This window comes from Hyaena hyaena, unplaced genomic scaffold (assembly GCF_003009895.1).
Source record: "Hyaena hyaena isolate Hyena2069 unplaced genomic scaffold, ASM300989v1 scaffold_641, whole genome shotgun sequence".
NCBI classification, from domain to species: domain Eukaryota; kingdom Metazoa; phylum Chordata; class Mammalia; order Carnivora; family Hyaenidae; genus Hyaena; species Hyaena hyaena.
Window position 1 is genome coordinate 431198 of NW_024081276.1, and position 21040 is coordinate 452237.

The following is a 21040-nucleotide window of genomic DNA, read 5'->3' on the forward strand; positions in this document are numbered from 1 at the left end:
TAAGCAGTCACATGGCCAAAATATCTGAGGTGCTACAAGAGAGTATCTAACTGGTCTTAAAGAGTGACTCTGACAATTAAGTAGAATAAATTATGCAAAAGATTCAGTATATAATAGATATTTTACTCGTGTCATGTTACCAAAATGTTTTGCTTCATCAAAATAAGATGAATTCTTATGTTTTAATTTATAGGAAATCTTCCCCTCAGATTCCAACTCAAGTTCTGAGCATTTGAAAAGGGACTCTTCTTACCCACTCTTATGTTTCCTTCCGTATGCCATCAGACATAGTGAAAGAGGTCGATTCTACCCTAAGGTAATGTGGAGAGAATGCAAAGCACAAACCAGGGGCAACACCCAATATCTGCCCGAAACAAGACTGGGATAAAGGGAGGTGTGCTGTAAGAACTTCCTGAATATTCTTTGATGTCATAAAGCAGTAGGGAATAAGGGGCTAACTGAGAATATAAGATGAATAAGGAAAGGCACATCTTCATGTTTTTAGAATTTAAACGAAGTTGGAGAGTAACCTGCAAGTTGTAAGAAGCCCTGGAGAATGACTAATTTTATCAGCTTAAAGAAAAGAAAATCCAGAGAGGGAGGTAAGCTGTAAGAGACTCTTAATTATAGAGAATAAAAGGAGGGTTGCTGGAGGTGGGGGGATGGGATGGGCATTAAGGAGGGTACTTGTTGTAATGAGCACTGGGTGTTACATGAAAGTGATGAGTCACTGAAATCTACTCCAAAAACCAACATTACACTGTATGTTAACTAACTTGACTTTAAATAAAATCTTGGAAAGAAAAAAAAAGAAAAAAGGAAATGAAGACCCTTTCACATTCTTGAAACCATGTACCTTAAAGAGCTTCCCTGGAATATTTCCTTTCCTAGGAGATGATAAAACTTCCCTGGTCCTCCCTTCAACCCTCACTCAAATAAGCAGTCGAGAAAGAACAAAACTCAACCCAAGAAAGTATAATAAAAAACGAACAAGTAAAGTACATGTACACGACTACTAAAAAAGAAACAAGAATAAAAAAAGAGCAAGAATAAATTTAGATCCAAAAAAAGAAAAGAAAGAAAGAAAAGAAACGTTCATTTACGTAAGTATGAGATACTAGATATCCGATTGGCCATCCAACACATGAAACTAAAATGCTAAAATAATGTAAAAATATCTTAAGGTGTGTCACTGAAAGGGCATGGATGTACTACACCTACAGATGTGAAAGAAGAAGAAGAGAGAGAGAGAAGGAAAAGAGGAAGAAGAGAAAAAGATTCTAAAATAAATAGAAAGAAAAGAATGATCCTCCAAAATAAAAACAGATATATAAATAGATGATAGAAAGATAGATAGATAGATAGATAGATAGATAGACAGACAGATAGATAGATAGATAGATAAGGAGGAAATGGGGAAGTATTTAGACTGATGGAAGAAACCATGGATGGTGAATAATTATATTCAATTGGATGATAAAGTAACTTTCACATTAAAATTCTATAATAGTGAAACTAACTTGCTAGAGGAGGCAGGTAGAAAATCTAACAATTGGAGAAGATCCGTGTTATATACTAGCCAACAAGGTGATGACATAGCCATGTTAATAAGAGTAAAAATATTTAGGGGTGCCTGGGTGGTTCAGTTGGTTATTCAGAAACGTCCGACTTCGACTCAGGTCATGATCTTACGGTTCATGAGTTCGAGCCCCACGTCGGGCTCTGTGCTAACTGCCAGCTCAGAACCTGGAGCCTGTTTTGGATTCTGTATCTCCCTCTCTCTCTGACCCCCTACCCCTGCTCATGCTGCCTCTGTCTCTCAGAAATAAATAAAACATTAAAAAAAGAGTAAAACTATTTAGAAGAACAAAAATATTACCAACTACATTAAAAATTTTGTATAATTATAATATAGATTAAATATGGACTAAAATAATAAGAATGATCTTTCTACAAAGAGAAATTGATAATTATACAATAATAGTGGGAAATTTTAATACAATTTTCAGTAACTGAAAGATCAAACAAAAAATCAAAAAATTTACCTTAACTGAGATATTAATATCAGGACCAATAGAATGGAGCCAACTAACATCATGTGCCTCCTGACATAATTTAACAAGAAATATAAAATACCACCTCTGAATTAGTCCCACAAAAATGTTTAACTTGATTATAATCAAACCATCATAGACATTCAGCATGTGGTATAGTCTATAAGACCATTGTCCTTAAGTCTTTAAAATTCATCATAAAAAATAGAAAACAATGTAAAATGTCTACATTAAATTCTAAAATTAACTTGTACATTAAAAGAGCCTCAAAGACATGACAATCAGATGTTATATGTGAACCTTATTTGGATCCAGAAATGAGAAAGATAAAAGCATCTGTAAGAGATATTATGAACCGTGGCAACTTAAATACAAAGGATAAGATAGAACTCCTTGATTTAGAAAATTAAACTATAAGACATCTAATTAAACTTGAATTTAATAAGAACAATGAATAGGTATTTTAGTGTAAGGATGCCCCATTCAATATTTGGGACATAGTAATATATTTGTTGTTTATCTGAAATTCAGTTTAGTTTGGTATTATGTATTTTATCTGGCAACCCTACTGTATACTCAGTAATATTGTACAATTAGTATGATTTTAGTTCAGTTAATGAGATTTGAGGTGAAAAATCATAGTGCCTACAATTTTCAAATTATTCTGTAAAAATCATTTTCATATTAAAACTTTATCAATCAAGATGAAGGATATACTCATGTCGAAATTATTATTCTCTAATATCTTCTGAAATTTTATTTTTTAAATATAAAGTTGGCAAATAGTTTATCAACTCTTGACTTCTATATGAGTCATTTCTCTTAAAAATTAATATGTAATATTGAGTTTTTTAAATAGTTCCTTTCTGCCATGTGGTGAATTAAACTATGTTTCAGGCCATTTTTAAGGCAAGGAGAAATTGGTTTCATTTGGGAGCAAATCTTTTAAAAAAGTGAAATAGAAGATTTTAACAAAATATTTAATAACTTTGATCTAATTGTCAAATGTAGAACTTTGTGGATAAGAGTTGGTACAACTGAGGAATGTATATACCTGATGGATATACATTATTTTAATCATCCCTAAAACACTAACAAGTGTGATTAGATATATTTGTCAAAAAGCAACGATCAACAAATTCCAAAATGTATCTTATAGATTATGATTTATGATAACCAATAATAACAATAGTTCTAAATAGCTGATGTACTGTTAAAAAAAGAAACTTAGAAAATGTTTATAATGGAATAAGAAAGAAAATATGTTAGAATAAAATTTGTGAAACACAGCCAAAGCAGTACTTTGAAGGAGACTTGTAGCCATAACAGTATACACTAAAAGAGAAGAAAAGTTCAAAACTAGTGAATAAAATATCAGACTATGTTCTTTTTGGATTCAACATAACCTCCTTGAAAACAAAGGTGTTCCCCTTGTTATATTGTTTCCCTGAGAGTGCTATCCATAGAGTAAAGCATTAAGTAAAGCATAGAGTAAAGCATCCATAGAGTAAAGCATTAATGTCATAGATTGAATTTGTGTTCCCCTCAACTCATTGATGAAGTCCTAACCTGCAGTTCTTCAACATGTGCCTTTATTTGGAAATAGGGTCATTGAAGTTGTAACTAATTAAGATGACGATTTAACCCAATATGGGCTACGGATGGACTCTTAATCCAATGTGACTGGTGTCCTTATTAGAAGGTGAAATTTGGACACAGAGACACACATATAGGAAAAACAAGATGTGAAGATAAAACAGAGGTCAGAGTGATACTTCTATATACCAAAAATTACCAGAAAACACCAGAAGCTACATGAGAGACACACATATTATTCCTCACAGATGTCACAAGGAACCAACTTGTCAATATCTTAATCTTGGACTTCCAGCCCCCAGAACTGTGAGACAATGAATTTCCATGGTTTAAGTCACTCACTGTGTAGCACTTTGTCATAGCAGTTCTAGCAGCTAATGCAGTTACCTTACTGACTATATGGGCCATTCGCTGGGAAGCCCTTCATTTTCTCTGGACTCACTACATTATTCACTATTGTATTTTGAAGCTTCTATCCATATCATCTTTTTGTAGACCTTGCCAGTGCATGAAATCCTGACAAGCAATTCCAGAATCCGTTACTTAAAAACCTACAACCTAGGTTTATAAACTCTCCCAAATATAAAAAAAAAGAATCTTAAAGATAATTTATCTGCCTGGACTAAACAACCAGTACAGGCAGAATAAACTGTTTCTGGAAACTAGCATGCTAAAGCACCAAAATATGTTGTTATTTTACGCACAGACATTTATGGTGGCTTTCTTAGAGACTGGTTATCAAGCTGAAAGCAGTCCATATGTTATCAAAAGCATAAATCATACACAACAAAGTGTTATTTGGATAATGAGTGAATTTCAGGGCAAAAAATACGCATAAGAAAAAATTGGTACTTTATAATATATACATGTTGAAAGATGACAATTATGTGTTATGATTTTTTAAAATTGTACAGTAATTTGAGTTGCGATTACAATTTTAAATGAACAATGGGAAAGGATAATTATATCTCATTATGTCAACTGGGCTGCTGTAACGAGCTCCCTTACTAGACACTAGTGAAAGTAAAATAGGCTCCAAAATATGATTTAGGTGGCAAAATGCTATCTTAGTCTTCTGTTTTTGAATTGTTTCTCTAGCAAATCATGTTTGGTAGTGACCCACTTAAGTTTGGGAGACATACTTCATTTGAAAGACCCAAAGAGGAGACTTTATTTTGCATCCAGTTTCAAAAATTATTATCGGGAAGAGTAAAGAATTTAAGAAAACGTGTTAAATTAAAAAGCAGGAAATATAGTTAAGGAAAAGAAGCGTGGGTATATCTATTTGAGTATTGTAGGGGGTGGGGGATATGAAACTCTGAAACCACAAAATCATTAAGTGACTCTGAGCACAATGTACCTAACTCTTTTGGCTTCAGTTTTCTCATCTATAAATGCAAATGAAAATAATGTATTTTTCCTCTCAAATTTGTTTTGATGGTTAAAGGAATTTATAGTTGAAATATGGTCAGCTGTGGGGTAGCAATTTGACATTGTTAACCTCCTCCTTTCTTGCCCGTTATGAAAAGAAAAGATGGTTCTGACCTTTCTATGTGACTCTTGAGAACACAAAATCATTCACGTTTCACTTTTTTGGTGAATTACCCTCAATCTGATAAAATAACATCAGACTATTTGGGGGAGGGGAGGAGCTTACAGTTGTGGCTCCATTGTAATACAGGCAACAGGAATGCCTGCAAGGAAATGCTCTTCTAAACACTTGTCCTCACTGGGAAGGTCTTTAGGAGGCTTTCTTCTTGGGCCTCTTGTGCTTTCCTCTGACAACATTTTGCAAATATTTAAAAAGAGAAACTATCGGGGTACCTGGGTGGTCTCAGCTGAGCCTCTGACTCTTGATTTAGGCTCAGGTTCTCATGGTCTGTGAGGCCGAGTCCCACAGACTGTCAGGGCCAGTCTCAGATTCTCTGTCTCCCTTACACTCTGCTTTCCCTTCATTCTCTCTCTCTCTCTCTCTCTCTCTCTCTCAAATATAAATAGACAGAAAAAGAAGAGAGAGATTATTTATTTTCAGTCATTATCTCACAAAGTTATTTCTTTAGATTCTACTAGCTTTCTGAAGACAATGGCTTTTATAGAACTATCAACTGGAAAAGGGTTAAAATACAGACTGGTAACCCATAGATTTGTATTTATTTCTGACTCAAAAGGTGGCGTTTGGCAAAATTTGACTCCTTCATACTTTATCCTCCTATTCAATACATGAGAGGGTCCAACTACACGTCATCGAGCAACCTTGCTGGAGAAATATCAACTCTTAATCTAATTTGATTGCACTGATCTTAAAGAAAAAGCAAGTCCCCTCTGTAACATTCACCTCGTTCTCTCAGGCACAGGGCCTTTCAGTAAGCAAAAGGAATGTTTGATGTGTTAAATAGTCTAATTCTCAAATTCCGATTTGAAGGTAAGACTCAGTCTTTATATAGAGTTGTGTTTGATGTTTCAGAGGAGGAAGAGTAAAGGAATGAAAATAAAATTTTACCCGGGGGAGTCAATGGTAAAATTTTTAAATCGCCCCATTTCTGATAATTCATCTTGAAAACATTAAAGAAACATGTGTAACAATAGTTTTAAAAATAAAAATGTGACGCAGAGTAACCACATCCATTGGGCTACAAATTTGGCATTTAAGAGTATATAAGATGTTTCTTTTTTCTAGAAAAATGTTAACGTTTATTTATTTTTGAGAGAGAGAGAGATGGAGTGTGAGCAGGAAAGCGATAGAGAGAGAGGGAGACACATAGAATCTGAGGCAGTTTCCAGGCTCTGAGCTGTCAGCCCAGAGCCCACAGTGGGGCTTCAAAACTCATAAACCTTGAGATCATGACCCAAGCTGAAGTCAGACATTTAACCAAGTGAGCCACCCAGGCACCCAGATATTTCTGAATTTAAAAGACAAAATTGTAATTTCAATTTATATATTTGTTTTTTCATCCTTATTATTTCAATTTTGTTTTGCTTTTATTTTATACCATACATGCTATATTCGTATAATTGTACATGTATGCAACTTTTAAACAAGTAAAGAGATACATATTGCAAATATTTTGGGATAAGTGATCTACATTTGAACATTAGGATGATCAATGAAAGTTTGGAGACCACTTTTGAGTTATATTCAAAACATTGCTGTAGAAAAATAGATATTAACATTTATTGATTTTTTGATTTAACATTTATTGATTTTGCAAAATCTTCATGTTCTCTTTTCCAACTACCTGAAATGTTCTTCCTCCTAAAATCCATCTAGTTCCTTCCCAATGTCTTCCAGGTCTCTTAAAATATTGTTTTTCTCCTAATTTATCCTTGTATACCATATCTAAAATTTAACACTCCTGCCCCAATGTTTCATATAGGTCCCTACTCCATTTTTTCTTTTAAGCACTTATCACTCCTTACTCACCTGTTACCTATTTTATTAATATTTTAGACTTCACTATAAGTTGTGTACTATCTGCCTTCCCATAAGAAAGTGAAGTGATTAAAAAAGAAAAGAAAAGGAAAGTTAGGTGACGAGAGCAGAAAATTTGTATATTTTGTCCACTGTTCGACCTCTAATTTCTAGACTAATGCCTCGTATATGATAGGTTATAATATTTATTGAATGGTATATACCATTTCATTTTTTCCTCACAATCAAGAAAAAGAGATATTATTACCTGTCCTTTTAGATGAATAAATGGAGTATTCAAAGACAGAAAATGACTTACTTCAGACCTTAGAGCAATTTATAGGCTTCCTCAGAGGGATAAAATCATGAGGAAGGCCGTGGGGCAGCTGGATGATAAGTAGTAAGGGCTAATGTATAAAGAAGGAGTTCAGACTTGTTATGTGGGTACCCAAGGAGTCAGGGTAGAATCCGTGTTTGCAAACTTTGGAGAAGGGTGAATTTCAGATCTTAGCAAAGATTAGGAGAATTAAAATGTAACATCTATGGAAAAAGAGGGTTCCTGGAAAAAGGAGAGATTCTTTAAAAAAAAAAAACAGTGATCAGGTTGCCAGGCTGTGCTAATGATGATTAATGTTCTAGAAGGAACATGCAACCAGTTGTTTCTTAAGGATCTTGCATGATTTTCAAATACAAAATTTTAATAAAGCATGGTTGCCAATGATACCAGTTACTTTTCTATGGAAAACAAATGCTGGGATTTCAAATAAAAGTAATGAAAACTCACTGTTCTATTTTGAGTAGATAAATGGGCTCCACAAAAGAAGCCTTGGGGTTGAGGTGAGGGACAGATAACCTTTAGAGAAAGTGTATTGTACCGAACAATGTGTGAGGCACTCATTTTCCACTTTTTCTGCACAGCATATTTTCAAATGAGGACCCAAAGATGACTTGCTCAAGGTGAACACAGTGAGGAAGTTGCAGATTTAGGACATAAGGTAAGAGCTTTCATATTCCCTCCTAGCCCTGTTTTGCCATCTATACTTAGTCGGGTTTTTTTTTTTTTTATTTTTTAATGTTTATTCATTTTTGAGAGAGAGACAGAGAGATAGAGTGTGAGCAGGGGAGGGGCAGAGAGAGAGAGGGAGAAACAGAATCCTAAGCAGGTTCCAGGCTCTGAGCTGTCAGTACAAAGCCCAATGTGGGGCTTGAACTCATGGACATGAGATCATGACCTGAGCCTAAGTTCGACCCTTAACTCACTGAACCACCCAGGTGCTCCTATAATTGTTTTTTTTTTTTCAAGGATATGAAATAAACTGGTTGAAAAATATGCACAAATTAATAAAGGCCTAAAAGTATTTTTATGGCTCAAATAAAGACATATGAAACTTCTCCATTTAGCTTTCTGTATCCTAAAAGAACAATTTAAAGATAATAAAAACTACCATGAGTATGAATTCAGAAATTCAGGTAAGCGTAATTGAAACAAACCAGATCAAGTGAAGCTGGATTGGCCATTCTGTTCCCACTTCAGGAATTCTAAAGGATTATGACTATATTTTTAAGAATAAAACATCATTACTTCCTGTATTTAACAAGAGAGTTAACACTCATTCATTCATTCCTCATAATTGAGCTTAAATGCATCACCATGCTCTATACGGTTTTCTTTTTACCTTTGGAATTATTGTCTGATTATAAAAGGGAAAATTTTCCCTTTATGAGCTTCAGAAAACAGATAAACTTTTTCTTAACTCACTACTGTTAAATGTTTTCTCTCAGTCATAAAGTATGAGATCAGGCAAGTAGGCAAGGTTTTATTGGTCAGCTAATATAACAATAACAGTTACAGTACCTATTCTGTGACTACACTTTACCTATAGAACTTATTTAATCTGTACCACAAATAAAATATGTTGTTGGATTTCCATTTGATACAAGTGGAAACTGAGTCAAAGAGTATTAAGTAACTTGACCAGAAATTACACAACTAGTGTCTAAACTTAGCATTGGACTAGGAATTTTCGGGGATCAAAAATTATATATGAGATGCATCTTCTATTCTTAAAAAAAATGAATACTCTAGCAGAGCCTGGGTGACTCAGTTGGTTAGGTGTCCAACCTTGGCTCAGGTAATGATCTCACAGTTGGTGAGTTCGAGCCCCATGTTGGGCTCTGTGTTGACAGCTCGTGGCCTGAAGCCTGCTTCAAATTCTGTATCCCCTCACTCTCTACTCCTCCCCCACACGCCCTCTCTCTCTACCTCTCAAAAATAAATAAAAATTAAATAAATTTAAAAAATGAAAGTTCTGGAATATCTGATTATTAGATGAATTAATAAGTGAGTGAATGAATCAATCAACTGAGTCATTCATAAAAGACCTAAAGAACAATACATACTGTATGATCAAACACTGTCTTTATGGTTACTGAATCGAAGTGCTTTGAGATTTACGGAGAAAAAAACCAGGAAGTACAATTGGTACCAGTGGGAAGTGAGATAATCTCCAACTGCAGGAAAGAGAAAGCAATTCAATTAATTCAACACATATACAATATTCACACAATGCTTGAAAGCCATTGGACTAGATCCTAGGGATTTAGAAACAATAGCTATTTGTTGGCTGTCCTAAACATCTTTCTAGTGGATGAGGAAGATTGATCAACAAATAACTGCAAAAGGGTTTGGTTTAAGCAATAATAGGATACAAATAAGATGTGGAAGTGTTATAGAAGAGAAAGAGACAAGGCTGGGTGCTTTTCTAAATGTTTACAGAAAATCCATATAAATCTTATTTGTAATTAAATTCAAATTTCCATTCAGGGCAAAAAGTCCTTATGACAGTATCCTTGTGCTTTCCATTTGTTTGAATTCCTTTTTTTTCAAACTTCAGTGAACATTGCAACTGAATTCTGTATATTACATCCCATAAATAGGAAATGGAACTTCGCTCAGTTTTTTTGTTTGTTTTTGTCAAGTCAAATGATGTCTATATCATTAGAGTAAATTAGTGCTCTGGGAGTATTTCTTTAACTAGAAAAATATGCAGATGCCAATTTTTCACATGGACATTATCAACAAAAACTACTGATCGCCCTTGACAATGGGTATTTGTTTCAGAGAATCCACAACAACTGCAGAAACAGGGCCTGTGCTCTAAACCAGCCATTTTTGTAACTGTCCGCATTTTCCCTTGCAGATCTGCTCACATATCGGTGAATATTTTTCATCCTTTAAGAGGATGGGAGATTATTTGCAATTTAACACATTAAGTTGAGATGTGCCTAAAGGACCCAGAACAAACGTTAAGTGTAACATAAGTCTAATAGGACAATTACTTGCTTAATGACTCAGAATTTGTGCCCAGCAATGCATGCCGTGATAGATGGGAGTGTTAAACACTTACAATGTAGTTTTCAAATGATACCATTATGACAAAAAGTATTTAGACAGATCCAAAAAACCAAAGATTATTTGCAAAGTCATCAAAAATTGAAATGAATACTGCTGAAGTGAGGATTCAAAGGGTCCAGGAATTAAAATGAAGAACTCCAAAGAATCTCAGACAATACAGCTGTCAGGAACAGTCCCAGAGTGGTATAGAAAAGAATTACCCTGACAACCTACTCCTTCAAGTGCTGTGCTAGTATTCTTTTCTGTTATTAAACCAATCTGGTCTTCCTCTGAATCCGTGGTGCTCATCAGGAAATCAATTATGTCATGCTAGTGAAGATGAAAATAGAGAAGAAGAATGCTACTTTTGAGCTACTTCTAAAGACCAGCCAAAATCCTTGGGATGCTTGGGTGGCTTTATTGGTTAAGCGTCAGACTTGGGCTCAGGTCATGATCTCAGGGCTAGTGAGATTGAGTGCGGAGCCTGCTTGGGATTTTCTCTTTCCCTCTCTCTACTCCTTCCCTGCTTGCTCTTTCTCTTTCAAAATAAATAAATATTAAAAAAAATTAAGTGCCCTTCTTTGAGATAAGGCTTCAGAACACCTGCCTTTCAAGGTGATTCCTGATTCACTGGTTGGCAGAGTCCATGTTTCACAATTCCCACTGTTCTTCTGCTCAGTCTAATTCCAAAGCCCTTACAATCCACCAACCAGCAGAGAGAAGGCCTCCGGTGTCCACGAGAGAGCTTGTCCAAGAACCTTAAACACTTACGGGGAGGTGGCAGTGTATAAAAGCAGGGGATTCCAATCAGGCCTAAGCCTACAGGTTATTCCTCCCCTTCTGAATGTGCCCCAGTTTATTTATGGTTGAACTAAGGTCTTGGAAGAATGGTTGATCCTCAAACCAGCAGCCACCCCAATTTATTTCATTTGCTCTGTGTACTCTCTCCATGTTCTTTCACCCTCCACTGTTTTGAGTATCTATTTCATTTTTAGGAACATTTGTATGTAGTTATACCTCAAAGATATGAAAAAAAAGTTGGGTGGGCAAAACGATAGTCCTCCTCCAGGTTTTCAAAGCTAAAAATGTGCTGAATGAAACCTTTAGGAAATACAATAGGATTCCTAGACTGACAAAAACCTTTCCTTTAAAAAAAATTATTTATTTATTCTGGGTGAGGGCAGAGGGAGAGGGAGAGAATCCCAAGCAGACTCCGTACTGTCATCCCAGAGCTCCACACGGGACTCAAACCCACAAACTATGAGATCATGATCTGGGCCAAAATGAAGAGTCATAGGCTTAACTGACTGAGCCACCACCCAGGCGCCCCTGACCAAACCTTTCTTTTGTCAAGCTTTTTCAAATATTCCAACCTTTGTCTTGAGAGTGAGGAGGCCACCGTTTGGGGAATATGAGGGTCATTGTAGGATGATGTTTATAATGGGCCTTCAATTTACAGAAAAAGGACTTGGGGTGAGGAGGCAATGCAAAAGAATGTATTATCAAGCTTTGCATTTTAAAAAAGTACAACAGTAATTCAAAGGGCAAAGTTTCTGGATTTCCTGGGGTGCTTTTCTCTGTAACTCAGTACCCTGGCCCCTTCTACAACAGCAGTTAAGTACAACTCATTAAGCAATTGAAGAGTCAGAAAGGCACACTGCTAATAAGAACATCTTAAAAGCTAATGTATATTCATTTAGCTTCATGTCAGTTTCAATTGTCTTCTATGTTTCAAACCAACTCCTAGATTCTTTATGAGTATCTCTACAAAGAGGCAAGTGAAGACCGAATAAAATATCTACATTCTTAAAAGAAAATGAACAACGCTTTGTTTGATTATCCAGGTAGATTTGCTCATGGGCATTTTTAAGGGCTGCATTATCAAAATAATGTATATATGCATATTTTCACTTACATATTTATGCTTTTTGAGGGAAGCATTAATGCTTGTTAAAAATTCACTGGGAGATCATAAGGTCATATTTAAATACTAACCCTGATAAGAGCCACACGCTTTTGAGAAAGTCAGTTAATGCCTCTGAACATTAGTCTATAACCTCACTCCTACCTTCCTGGAACTCTCAACAGTGTGCTTGGATATAAGGCCAGTTTGCCCCTTGGAACATTAGGTAGTTACCTCAACTGCTGATCACCAAACATAAAATGTGACTCCTATGCCTCCCATCCTTTCCTATTTTCCACTATGGCACTGAACAGAAGGACTGTTCTTCCATACCTAGGAGCAGCTCTGAATCCTATCTCTTCTCCCTCTGCCCTGCTCGCTTCTCTCTCCCCCACCCTCTCCCCCTCCGTCTCCCCTCCCCCTTCTTCCTCTTCTTCTTCTTCTTCTTCTTCTTCTTCTTCTTCTTCTTCAGTACATTTAATCACCCACATTTGTTCTTTGAAACCAATTTAACTGCACACTGCAGATTTGCTATGCTGTCTTCATTGTGATTCTGATCAACAGAGTTTACAACTTCCATTGTAATTTTGCCTTTATCTTGTTAGATTTTGAAATAATACATTTTAGTTTTCTTTTCATTCCTAATTCACTTTTCATTGTGCTTATTGGACATAATCCATGAGATTTTTATTTTTAGAAAATAAGAGAGGCTTACTTTATAGTTTAGTCTGCAAACAAAATTTATAAATATCTCTAAAGAACAAAAATTATTTATTCTTTGTGTGAAAGGTTTTATCTCTTTCTCCTTTCTGTCCCTTTCTGTTAATATTAGCTCTAGCCCTTGGATTTTATTTTTCCATAGTCTTACTTATTTTTTTTCTGCTTGTCCTAACTCTGCTTGTATGTAGAAATTGGGATCTGGATCATGTCTGGGTGATCTTTGAAAATGTCTCTTTATAAAGTATCTGTGGATGCTTAGTTATTTTTTTAGATAAAATGTGACCAAAAAAAAGGGAAAACTGTCCTTTAGGGCATTACTTTTAGACATAAACTTTAGCATGTGTGAGACAAGCACAGAATGCCTAGGTCTTCTCTGGTCTGATAAAAAAAAAGATGTGACCTTTGTGTTCACTTCAAGCTCCATGGTAATAAAGAGGAAGAACATGGAGCTTCAAGTTTCATGTTGGTACAATATTCAAGTTCCCACTCCAGCTCATTCACTCACTATGAGATTTGGGCATATTACCTCATCTCCAGGTTTCTTAATTGTTTTTTATCTGTAATAAGATAGGGAATATAATTATCTCACACATTTGTTATGAAGGTTAATGATTAATCAGCTAATTTATGAACAATGCTTAGTAGGCTTTCTAGCTCACAATAAGTGTTATTTAAATTACAACCATTATTGTGATGTTATTAATGGTTATAATGTAGAACAAAGTTACCAGCAATTTCACAGTATCTTGTTTTCATAGCTACTGTGGTCTTATTCCCACGGGAAAGCTAGAGAAGTACGAAGGACACCAGTTCCTACCCGATTCACAAATGGAAAGCTTGAGACTCACCCCGTGAAAGGGGTCTGTCCAATGTCATTTAAACAACCAACGATACAATCAGACCTAGAACTAGGGACATTCGCCTGCAAACTTAGTGTGTTTTTAATTCCAATGTACAGTATTTTTAGTGCATTTAAAGTAATTTGTCTTTTGCATTAATACCCTACAGATACTTGAGGAACAAAACAGGCACACAAAAATGAGAAATGCAGGAGTATTTAAAAAGTAATTGAAAAACTTGGGTCAAAAGGAGAATCTCTAAAGAACAATACACCGATTCAGAGAAATGAAGGGGCAAGTCTAGTGCCTGCTTTGGAGGCCAGCAAGGAAGGACATGAAATGCAGGCACAAGAGGTCAAGCTTAAAATAATAGATGCCTAGAAGGCTGATTCTTCATTATTTGTTATTCAAACAAAAACCCACAGCTGTTACCTGGACCTTTGGCCCAAACCACAGGCTTCTTTATAGGTCTATTGTGAATTTCACTAAAAGGGTTGTTGTTAAGTAACATTTTCAGAGGAATAATGTACAGGAAAATGACAGTGAATGAGCTCAAATTTGTACATAAGTTTATGGGATCAATGACTCAATATCTTCAATTCCCTACCTTTATCTCACAAATAATGTTAAAATGAAACAAAAAGACTTGCTGAAGATATGAAGTGTCAGCCAACCCCCACCCATTCCCCACCATGCTTATGGAAGGAGAACTGGTATGAGTTGGAAGGGAAGAAGAAATAGATATTTATTTATTTATTTATTTGTTTATTTATTTATTTATTTTACAAATAGTTTATTGTCAAATTAGTTTCTACATAACACTCAGTGCTCATCCCCAAAGTGCCCTCCTCCATGCCCATCCCCCCCTGCCCCCCACATCCATCAGTCCTCAGTTTTTGTCAGCATTCAAGAGTCTCTCATGGTTTGCCTCTCTCCCTTTCCCCCACCATTTCCGCCCTTCTTCTCCCCCTTGTTCCTCCGTCAAGTTCCTCCTAATCCTCCTATACGTGCAAACATATGATATTTGTCCTTCTCTGCCTGACTTATTTCGCTCAGCATAACACCCTCAAGGTCCATCCATGTTGCTACACATGGCCAGATTTCATTGTTTCTCATTGCCATGTAGTATTCCATGGTATAGATAAACCACATCTTCTTGATCCATTCATCTGTTGATGGACACTTAGGCTCTTTCCATGTTTTAGCTATTGTGGAGAGTGCTGCTATGAACATTGGGGTACATGTGCTCCTATGCCTCAGCAAAGAAATAGATATTTAATATCAGACCTTCCATCAAATACTTCATACATCTCATCAATGAGGTTCTTAGAACAACCTTGTGAAGCAGATAATACTTTGCCCTGAAAAGGTTAGACAACTGATGGCCAAATCCAAATCCAGCCTGCCACATGCGTTTTTTTTTTTTTTAACGTTTTATGACCTAGTTAAGTAGTGACAAAAGAGAAAATGTGGGCAGCAAAATCAAAACAAAGTAAGATTGCCAAGCCCCAGACAGGGAAACTGAGACTCAACAAGAGCAAATATTACGTTTAATGTCAAATAGCTCTTGGCCTTTTGAAGATAGAGATTGATCTTGGATTTGCCCAATTCAACATGAGATGAAACCCAGAGACTTCTGTGGGGCAAGCAAGATAGACCTCTCTATAAATGTGCCATTAAGAAACATAATTTCATCTCAGAGAACATGGGTGTTCACATGGAGAAGGTTTGCAGTTCAGAATCTGAAGAACTGGTGAGAGTACCAGATACCTTCCGACTTGTCAGTGACCCTGTCATATTGTGCAAAAGTTAAATAAAGAAATGGTAGCCATTATGCTGCACAAAGTAGGCAAGAAACCAGATTTGTGTTTGTAAGGTCGTTCGGGGCCAACTCAAAGTTTTGTTTTTTTGTTAGACAATTTGTTCCCTGTCATAGGATTTCCTTTTCACTTTGACACCTCTTTGAATTAAAAAAAAAAAAATTCCTATTGCCCTACCCAGGGGTTAAGAAAGGTTGCTGACTTCAGCCTTTAGGCCAATAAAGAGGAAGAGGGCAGGGTAAGCAAGAGGAAACATCTGGGCACAGACATGTGATTTGTGAATTAAGGGCAGGCCTCTTAAATGTTCCTGTTAGTATTTGCCCTGTATCGCTAGGTAATCTCCCATTGGTTTGGGGATTTTTTTTTTTTTTATTTTTTCCCCATCAATCATAAAGTCAAAAAGTTATGAGATTATTAACTTAGGGAAACAATGTGATATATTTGGAGAAACTCACTATTCATACACTCAGAAAACAGACTCAGGCCCTACTTTTGCACCAAAGATCCAATGTGATGGTCACATTGGTTATACCCCAAATAAACCCATTTTATTGGAAAATGGGGGCAAGTTCTGCCCCCATCTTGCCACAAGGTTGTTGTAAGGATCAAGGTAGATGATACCTGTGAACATGCTCTTAAACTAATAGAGACCATGTAAGGTAAGACCAGGGTTAGTAAAATGATAATGATGATGATAATAATGATAATGGCAAAGATGATCAACTCAGGACATTTGTGAAAGAGAAAGAAGGTGCACGTTAATAATTACGTTGGGACAGCCCTTTAAACCAGGATGGCCCTAAGCAGACTGGACATACAACCGTGGCCATCCTTCTTAAGCATTCCATTTCACAACGTGTTTAATTTCCAAGCATCATACCTCAGTCTAGGGTGGGAGCGGGAGAATTTATAACCCTTGCCAGGAAAATGCTTGATTCGAGAAAATCCTGACTTGGAAAGAGAGCAGAAGAGGGATCCTAACACTTCCAACCAGCACCCTCCAGGGGAGACTGACTCACTTATGCTCACATAGCTCTAGCACGTAGGTCCCTCAGGTACATCCAATCAAGGGTCTCAAACCCAACTTTGCTTTCCTATAAACTCCCCTTTACAATACCTCTTTCTTACTTATGAAATTATATTAAAGTACACATTTCCATTAATTGCCCCATATTTTATCTGGTAGAAAATATATTACTTTATCATCTAAAACTCATTCAGATCTGCTCCCACCTTTTCAAACCCACTCCCACTGGTTCTGTCTAGACACTTACATATAAGACCTTCACTACTAGAAGAGTCTATATCCAGCTTCTCGGCTTCTAGTCCCCACCCTTTTTCATCATCCTGACCTCTCCCTCTCCTCCACTTCCCTCGGACGGCTCCCCGCCGTGTTGTCTGCCATACACGCACAGGATGGAGTAACAGGTACTCACATCGCAGAGCCTTTAAGGGGATGTGTGCAGCACAGGCGCACTACACAGGACCACAGAAGCTCCTCGGGATCCGTGCGGTGCTTTGTAAATTGTGTGGCACAGAACACAGACTCAGTAACTCACTCCTGAGCAGCAGGTGGAGTGTCATCCCATTCTCATGAGCATTTACCATATGCCCAGAAACATAGGTGCCTTGGCGTTCCGTTTGCAAAAAAGTACAGACAGGCTTCAGGAGCCCCTTCCTCGCCTCCCGAGGTTTGTGATACTGAAAATCTTCCCTCTCCTTATTCTTTGACACTTTCAATTTATGCACAGGAGGATTATCATGTCTGACTGATTTGCTAGGACAGCTCTGATTTCATACTATAAACCACTACAGCCATGGGAGACCTTCCATATCTAGTTCAATGCGTCAGGGACTCATTTAGGAGATAACACTCTTTGGGGCGCCTAGGTGGCTCAGTCGGTTAAGCGTTGGATTTTGGCTCAGATCATGATTCGCGGTTCGTGGGTTCGAGCCCCGCCTCGGGTTCTGTGCTGGCAGCTCAGAGCCTGGAGCCAGTTTCAGATTTTGTGTCTCCCTCTCTCTCTGCCCCTCCCCCCTGCTCATGTTCTATCTCTCTCTGTCTCAAAAATAAGTGAACTATAAAAAAATTAAAAAGAAAAAGGAAATAACACTCTTGGAAATCAAGGTCTCTTTATAGAACTCTGTGATGTAATTATTTTATAACACATTTAAATTCATCATATAAAATAGGAAAGTGTTTACTATTAGAAAATGTGATTATGACATGTAAAAGCAATGTGAAAGTCATACTATTATAATGGGACCTAGAGACAAGTTAGTTAAGGGGAATATTTTACTATTTTTGTTTCTGTGGTTGTTGATGTCTGTTTACTTACTCTATATGCCTTCAGTTAGCTTTTTTTTTTTTTTTGATACTTAACAGGATATAACTTATTAGAAAGAAATTAGGGGAAGGGCACCTGGATGGTTCAGTTGGTTGAGCGTCTAAGGCTCAGATCATGATCCCATGTTCATGAGTTTGAGCCCCACATTGGGTTCTGTGCTGTCAATGCAAAGCCCACTTTGGATATTCTCTCCCCTTCTCTCTCTGCCTCTCCTCCCCTGCTCATGCTCCCTGTCTCAAAAATAAATAGAAAAATATTTAAAGAAAGAAATTAGGGGAGAAGATCCTGTAATTGAGAAAATTCTAAAATCAACTTAGCCCTCTCTTTGTATTTTGAAAATATTTATATGCCTAATACCTTTCTCTGATATTCCCCAGGAATGATATTTATGATTTATTTGGACTAAAACTGTATTTTAAAAGATGAGGAAACTTTTCAAAGTAAGATTTATTTCATGATTACCATCCATTAAGGAACTGAGAATTGAATCTTAGGTCATACTGAAGGCAACATTCTTTGTTTTGTTTTGTGTTGTTTTGGTTTCTCCAAACTTGAGAAGACAAGTGATGACACTTAGGGATATTCTGAAAATGAATAACAGCGCTATCATCCAGCCGCACAGATGGACAATCAGGCCAATGCTAGAAATACAGTGAGTTAGTCGCTGGCACAGGACAGTATGACCGAGGCCACAGGACGGGATGGCTGGGAAGGGCTCTGCATTCCTGGAAGTAGTGTATTTAGGGTGAAAAGGAAAACTGACAAGAAAGGTTGTGGATGGGTTATCTTGTATTGTGGTCAAATCTTGATATGTTGAAAACAGGCAACACCCATAATTCTGAAAATCTCAGATGTGGAGTCAAAGAAGCGGGGTTGAAGCCCAGCTTCAGACAAGCTGAGTTATGTTAGGCAGACAATTAACTCCTACTAGGCCCAATGATATACTTAAATGAGAGTAATAATAATAATAACAAATTATATATATAATATTATAGGGAACTGAGGAAGTAATATATAACTGCTATTACATACATAATATATGTATGAAATAATATTATATGTATAAAATTTCTTCAATTATTTTTTTTAGGATCAAATGCATAAAAATTGCTTGGGTATCTAAAAAATATTGACACCAATAAACATAAGACCTAAACAATGATGAATTACTTCATATGGATGATCTCAGTTTTTCTATATACTAATGTTTTACACATAGAAACCATGTATATAAGTGAGGCAGAGAAGGACAAATATCATATGTTTGCACATATAGGAGGATTAGGAGGAACTTAATGGAGGGCCGGGGGGATAGAAAGGGGGGAAATGGTGGGGGAAAAGGAGAGAGGCAAACCATGAGAGACTCTTGAATGCTGAGAACAAACTGAGGACTGATGGGGGTGGGAGGGGGGGGGGGATGGGCATGGAGGAGGGCACTTGTGGGGATGAGCACTGGGAGTTATATGGAAACCAACTTGATAATAAACTATTTGTAAAAATAAATAAATATATATATATTTACAAAATAAAAAAGAAACCATGTATTTAACCAGCATTTAAATATATAATAAACTCATTAAGATTGTCAACCATTGGTGATGTATACTAGACCAGATCTAAGCATTAAGAGATTCCAGACACGCTTTTTAGATTGGAAAAGCCACAACTTGTGTATGGCCTTCATCAGAACAATATTTCATTTTATGCCCATTACCTACCACAGTCTTTCCTGAAGGATTCTGAAAATCCCTTTATCTGGAAGTTAGGTCAACAGAGCTATTGTGTTTTCTTCCAGCCCCTTCCTCCTAAGTGCTGTTCAAATCACCAGCACAGCTCAGAAAATCATCAAACATGGGAGAATGGTTACCACACACAGTAATGGGTCCACTGCTGCCCTTTGACAGTTTTGTACCTATTCATGCTGTTTCAGTTTCAATGTTCTCATCTCACACTGGACACCTGTTCTACAAGTGACTGTGTAAACAGGGAGGAGAGAAATCTCAATATTTCCAATCTAACTACATGGTGCTTTTATTGCGTTTTCTTTTCCAGTTTCAAAATAGTCAAAGAATAAAGAATAAACATTCATGAGGGTTCTTTTCCCTTGGAGAGGAAGGAGATACTGGATTTTCTGTGTTTGAAGGAGATAGTGGGTTTTCAAAACAACACTCATTGGAAGAAGCTGGCGTGCTGTGACAAGTACAGGCTTGGAAGACGCAGGACCTGACCTCATGTCTTGGCTCCAACCTGTGTAAATGGCACTGCTTTGCCCAAGTGATATGAACTGTATGAACTGCAGTGGAATGATTAGTAATGCCTACTTCATTGGTGTGTAAGAGTTGGAAATGTTCCATAAACCATCACAATGCAAGCATTAGTTATTATTGTTATGACTTTTTTATTACATCTAAAGGGAAAAAGAATGCTGGAAGTTATAACTACGAATTCTAGTTACTTTACGATCCCATAAACAATATCATGAAAAGCCTTAAAAGCTATGAATAAGGATCATACATATTCAAGAAATTTTATATTTATGTTTTACACACACACATACATATATAATAAGATTAGATAGATAGATAGATAGATAGATAGATAGATAGATGTGTATATTATTCAGAGCCAATAATATGGTCACTAGAAGTGGCCACAATTGTATACACAATGACTATTGTGGGCACATATCAGCCCAGCATGAAAAGGAACTGTATGAAATAAAATCTTCCTAGCTACACAATGTCTAGAGAGTTTTGTGTTAACCCACACACAGGAAATACAATTAAAAAGAACAGGAAATGCAGTTGCTAATGAGTTCAATTAAGGGTAAGACTTCCCCCAACACAGGGGGATTGGTTAAACACTAGGGAGCCTTGGGCCGTCTTAGGTCTATAATGCTGAGGCCTAGTCTACCCTCTAAGGGCCCCATTAAGGTGCCTTAATTTTCCTGAATTAAG

The 21040-nt window shown here is 36.6% G+C and overlaps 1 long non-coding RNA gene across 1 annotated transcript; it reads left to right on the forward strand.

Annotated features, from left to right (window-relative positions):
- The first annotated feature begins 200 nt into the window (after nucleotides 1-200).
- LOC120219744 lies at nucleotides 201-20454 on the forward strand. The gene is made up of 3 exons (XR_005525378.1): nucleotides 201-602; nucleotides 7978-8054; nucleotides 20136-20454. It is a non-coding gene; the product is annotated as an uncharacterized LOC120219744 (long non-coding RNA).
- Nucleotides 20455-21040: the final 586 nt, after the last annotated feature.